Here is a 6,439-nt window from a genome sequence, read left to right as displayed (position 1 = left end):
GGGGTTTGGGGTTTCGGGTTTTGGATTTCGGGTTTCGGGTTTCGGGTTTCGGGTTTCGGGTTTCGGGTTTCGGGTTCTAGGGATTTAACCATAACACTCGTTAATTCCACGTAAGCACAAATCGTCGTAAAGTCCTCGTAGGATGAAATCGTCGTAACTACCACGTAAAATGATTTAAACAAAACCCTCGTTAATTCCACGTAAGCAGAAATCGTCGTAAAGACCACGTAAACGGATTTATACATAAACCCGTTAATTCCACGTAAGTACAAATCGTCGTAAATATCTCGTAGTGTACAAAACACGGGCCTTTGTGATTCCTCGTAAAAAAAAAGACGGGCCTTTGTAACTGCTCGCTATTTTGTCGTAAACTTACGAGGAATTTGCGACGATATGTAATCTTATATATACACCCGAGCGCTCACTCTTTCTTTCCTCTCTACTTCCTCTCTACTTCCTCTCCATTTCGTAGCAATGGTTAGCCTCTCTGATTCCTCTCTAATTTGGTTAGTTTATGATAGATTAGGTGGTTAGTATAGGGAATTTAGATAGGTTTGCGGATTTTATGTTGTTTAGTGTTGATTATGTGGATAATGTTGGGAAATATATTGTTGATGTTAATTTTAAAAATTTCATTTTTTTCCAGGTTCGAAAAGGAAGACTTACTGCCCATTACAGAGAGATCTTCGGTGAGCCGGGTAGTCGTTTAGACCCGGCCTCTTCTTCCGCTCCCAGTTCTTCGGGCCAGGAGACTGTCCCCGAGGCTCAGTACACTCAGAGAGTCTCTGGGTCTACTTCTTCTACTGCACCATCGGCTCCTCATGTGCCTCCTCCGATGCCTCCTCCTGTGCCTCCTCCGATGGCACCTCCGATGGCCGCCGATATTCATCCTGATTTGATGGTGCCTCCGAGTGCTCCTTACTCGCAGTACACTGTAGAGGACATTCTCAGTCTGCCAGGCAGAGAAGGTTTACCAGTCATCGACCCAGACCGACCGGACGGAACTTTGTGGTATGTTGCATTAATTTTTTTTTAATTCGTTTAAATTTCTTTTATAACATTAAAAAATAATTTATATTTTAAATTTGTATTTTCCAGGTGGGGGGTTGACGGATGTCTTGCATCGGACGTAACCGACACGATCAAGGGTTACTTCTCCATGCCACATCCAAACTGGAGTAAGACGCCTCACTACGTCAGAAAGACGTGGTTCAAAATTTACGCTGTAAGTTTCTATTAATTAATTATATATACTTTAATTTTTTCATGATTTATATATATACTTTCTAAAAAACTAATTGTTAATTTATTTTTCCAACAGCAAAAATATACTTGGGCCTTGGGGATCACTGAGAGGGTGAGGAAGAAGTTTAACGCGAAGGCGAAAGTTCGCTTGTTGGACACGGTCTCCAACTGGAAGGGTGACTGGATCGTGAAGGGGTATGAGCGTGGCAAACCCGCTGAGCTCACCACGGATGTGTGGGATGGCCTCATCCGTTATTGGCGCCTTTCTGATTCCATTAGAATCGCCCAGGCTTGCTCTAACTCCCGTAACACGGTCGATGAGCACGGGAACGGGCCGAAGCTTCACACTACGGGCCAAAAACCCCACGCCGGTGTCCGTTTGGAAATGGTAATTAAATATTTTATTAAATAATTTTTTTAATATATATATTAATTTATTCTAACTTTCTTAACTGTTTTTTAGGCCAAAGAGACGGGACATCTCCCTTCTCTTATGGAACTTTACGAGAGGACCCACAAGAACAAGGCGGGCGTATTTGTAGATGGCAAGTCCGAGCAAATCTACAACGACGTAGTTGCTCGGGTTGAAGACCGCCAGACTCAGCTGACCCAGCAGTCTACCGACGGATTACCCGTCACCTTATCCACACTTGACGTGGATAAGATTTACGAGGAGGTAAATTTTCAAAAAAATTAATTTTTTATTATTCATTTAATTTAACTTTAAATTTTTACTTACAATATTTTTTTTTGTTTTTAAGGTTGTCCCTAAAAAAAAAGGGACGGATGTTGGGTATTGGTTCCGTCAACGATGTTCCGAGAGCGACATCGTCTTATGGTCAGCGACGGGATGATGAAGTCACTGAGCTGCGTAGAGAGTCCGCTCAGCTGCGTAACAAGTTGACCGCGACAAAATCTCGTATGGGTGGAGTCGAGGGTTTCTTGGACGTTATTGCGGCCACAAATCCGGAATGGGAGTCCATGTTGAGGAACATGCGACAACAACATCCCATTCAAGGCGAGTCATCCGACGTACATAACGAGGCGGATGTTACGAGGAGGAGTGATGAATTCTACCGGGCGATGAACGACCCTTAGTTTTTTTTTTGGTTGTTGTATTATATAAATTCAAAACTTATTTATATATAAAATATTTTCATTTTGATTTATTTTTATTTTAAATTTTAATTTATTATTAAATTAAATAATTTTAATTATTTTTTAATTATATTTTTAAATTCTGTAAAAATAATAAAAACGAAGTAAATTCGTAGCTAATGTACGACCTCTTTACGTGGAAACCTTACGAGGAAATGACGAGAAACAATTAACGACTATTTTACGAGGAAACATTTGAGAGGAAATAACGAGGAAAAGTTTACGAGTATTTTACGAGGAAATCGTTTCGTGGTTGTTACGTGTATTTTGCGAGGAAACTCTTTCAAGGTATTTACGTGTAGGTTACGAGGAACTCATTTCGAGGTATTTACGAGGAATTGTAGCGACGTCTTTGCGTGGAATATTGACGTGGTCTTTACGACGAATCGCCCTACTTCGTCTTTACGACGAAATATATTCCTCGCTAAGTTACGACGAATTAGTGAGGAAATATGTGTTACGACGGACGAGTAACGAGCAAACGCACTTCCTCGCTATTTCGTCGTAAAGCCTCTTTTACGACGAAATAACGAGGAAAACCGCCCTGGAATATTGACGTGGTCTTTACGATGAATCGCCCTACTTCGTCTTTACGACGAAATATATTCCTCGCTAAGTTACGACGAATTAGCGAGGAAATATGTGTTACGACGGACGAGTAACGAGCAAACGCACTTCCTCGCTATTTCGTCGTAAAGCCTCTTTTACGACGAAATAACGAGGAAAACCGCCCTCGTTAAGGTGATGTTTTCTTGTAGTGAAAGAAAGAGAATTCTTGGTTCAGTTCTCCACCTTAAGGGCAGAAAAAAGGATTGATCAAATTCTATTGATTCTGACTCATAGTGATCATTTATTAAAGAATGACTCTGGTTATCAAATGATTGAACAACCGGGAACAATTTACTTACGATACTTAGTTGACATTCATAAAAAGTATCTAATGAATTATGAGTTCAATACATCCTGTTTAGTAGAAAGACGGATATTCCTTGCTCATTATCAGATAGTCACTTATTCACAAACTTCGTGTGGGGCTAATAGCTTTCATTTCCCGTTTCATGGAAAACCATTTTCGCTCCGCTTAGCCATATCCCCCTCTAGGAGTATTTTAGTGATAGGTTCTATAGGAACCTGACGATCCTATTTGGTCAAATACCTAGCGACAAACTCCTATGTTCCTTTCATTATAGTATGTCTGAACAAGTTCCTGGATAACAAGCCGAAAGGTTTTTTTCTTGATGATATCGATATTGATGATAATGACGATATTGATGCTAGTAACGATATTGATCGTGAACTTGATACGGAGCTGGAGCTTCTAACTATGATGAATGCGCTAACTATGGATATGATGTCGGAAATAGACCGATTTATATCACCCTTCAATTCGAATTAGCAAAAGCAATGTCTCCTTGCATAATATGGATTCCAAACATTCATGATCTTGATGTGAATGAGTCGAATTACTTAGCCCTCGGTCTCTTGGTGAACTCTCTCTCCAGGGATTGTGAATGATGTTCGACTAGAAATTGTCTTGTTATTGTTTCGACTCATATTCCCCAAAAAGTGGATCCCGTTCTAATAGCCCCGAATAAATTAAATACATGCATTAAAATAAGAAGGCTTGTTATTCCACAACAACGAAAGCAATTTTTCACTCTTTCCTATACTAGGGGATTTCACTTGGAAAAGAAAATATCCATACTAATGGATTCGAGTCCATAACCATGGGTTCCAGTGCACAAGATCTTGTAGCACTTACCAATGAGGCCTTATCAATTAGTATTACACAGAAGAAATCAATTATAGACACTAATACAATTAGATATACTCTTCATAGACAAACTTGGGATTTGCAATCCCAGGTAAGATCGGTTCAGGATCATGGGATCCTTTTCTATCAGATAGGAAGGGTTGTTGCACAAAATGTACTTATAAGTAATTGCCCCATATATCCTATATCTATCTATATGAAGAAGAAATCATGTAACGAAGGGGATTCTTATTTGTACAAATGGTACTTCGAACTTGGAACGAGCATGAAGAAATTCACGATACTTCTTTATCTTTTGAGTTGTTCTGCCGGATCGGTCGCTCAAGACCTTTGGTCTCTACCCGGACCCGATGAAAAAAATAGGATCGCTTCTTATGGATTCATTGAGAATGATTCGGATCTATTTCATGGCCTATTAGAAGTGCAAGGCGCTTTGGTGGGATCTTCACGGACAGAAAAAGATTGCAGTCAGTTTGATAATGATCGAGTGACATTGCTTTTTCTCTCCGAACCAAGGGATCCCTTATATATGATGCAATATGGATCTTGTTCTATCGTTGATCAGAGATTTCTCTATGAAAAATACTAATCGGAGTTTGAGGAAGGGGAAGGAGAAGCAGTCCTCGACCCGGAACATATAGAGGAGGATTTATTCAATCACATAGTTTGGACTCCTAGAATATGGCGCCCTCGGGGATTTCTATTTGATTGTATCGTAAGGCCTAATGAATTGGGATTTCCCTATTTGGCGGGGTCATTTCGGGGCAAGCTGATCATTTATGATGAAAAGTATGAGCTTCAAGAGAATGATTCGGAGCTCTTGCAGAGCGAAACCATGCAGTACCAGAGACGAGATAGGTCTTCCAAAGAACAAGGCTTTTTTAGAATAAGCCAATTCATTTGGGACCCCGCAGATCCACTCTTTTTCCTATTCAAAGATCAGCCCTTTGTCTCTGTGTTTTCACATCGAGAATTCTTTGCAGATGAAGAGATGTCAAAGGGGCTTCTTACTTCCCATACAGATCCTCCTACATCTATATATAAACGCTGGTTTATCAAGAATACGCAAGAAAAGCACTTCGAATTGTTGATTCAGCGACAGAGATGGCTTAGAACCAATAGTTCATTATCTAATGGATTTTTTCGTTCTAATACTCTATCCGAGAGTTATCAGTATTTATCAAATCTATTTCTATCTAACGGAACGCTAGTGGATCGAATGACAAAGACATTGTTGAAAAAAATGGCTTTTTCCGGATGAAATGAAAATAGGATTCATGTAATGTAACAGGAGAAAGGTTTCCCATTACTTAGCCGGAAAGATATGTGTCCATGAAATAGAGATTAAGTGGAATGGAATTGACTGGGTGGTAGAGTTGTAGAAACAATTGTTTCTTCCACTTAGCTCCATGGAACAATATGCTACGACGGAAACATGGAAGAATTGAAATCTTAGATCAAAACACTATGTATGGATGGTACGAACTGCGTAAACAAGAATTCTTGAACAGCGAACAACCAGAGCTATTACTCACTACATCAAAAAAATTTCCATTAATGAAGGATGGAAATCCATTGGAAAATCAAAAATATGCATGTCGGATGAAATTGTTGTTGCTATATGTTCCAATAACGAATCAACTGAATAACTAAATAAAATAGATAGACCTTTCTCTTCGTCTCAGGTCGATAGATCTTCCCAATTGGAAGATCCCCTGTATGGATAATACATATTCCAGTTAACCGAGCCTAATTCTAATTGTTTTGTTCCGAAGTAAAGATATCCATGGAGTGGTTCCCCCTATTCAGATATTAACGACCAAGAAGTACTGGATTCTGTTTAGGATATGTCCTGAAAGGAGAAGGAAGGCTGGAATGCCGCCAGGCATCTTTTATTGAATTTACCCGACCCGATAGTACCAATTTTGGTAACGTCCATCCAGTGCCAAAGTCACTGAATGGGTAAGTCACCAATCCCTAAAACGGACTATGTACTTTATCTGCTGGGTTACGGGGGCATTTTACCAGAAGTTTAGATTGTATCAATCTACCCTTGTGTGATTCCTGCTGAATCATATATTGCGGGGCGCAGGGCGGACGATTTCAAAGCGGACTCCCCTACCCATTCATTAGATAGAGAAGATCGCCAAGATTTCGCGATCCGCTGCCAAACTTATTCCATTTCAATATTATGCCTTGAAGAGGACTCGAACCTCCACGCTTTTTAGCACGAGATTTTGAGTCTCGCGTGTCTACCATTTC

General features: G+C 40.0%; 1 non-coding gene across 1 annotated transcript in view; it reads right to left on the bottom strand.

Annotated features, from left to right (window-relative positions):
* Positions 1 to 6,369: 6,369 nt before the first annotated feature.
* Positions 6,370 to 6,439, bottom strand: part of TRNAL-CAA — an 81-nt gene continuing 11 nt past the window's right edge. The window contains exon 1 of the tRNA in view: positions 6,370 to 6,439. This exon is cut by the window's right edge and continues 11 nt beyond it. This is a non-coding gene — a tRNA (tRNA-Leu).

Source organism: Brassica napus, chromosome C9 (assembly GCF_020379485.1).
Source record: "Brassica napus cultivar Da-Ae chromosome C9, Da-Ae, whole genome shotgun sequence".
NCBI lineage: Eukaryota > Viridiplantae > Streptophyta > Magnoliopsida > Brassicales > Brassicaceae > Brassica > Brassica napus.
Note: the sequence above shows the minus strand (reverse complement) of the source record. Positions and strands in the feature narration are given on the sequence as shown.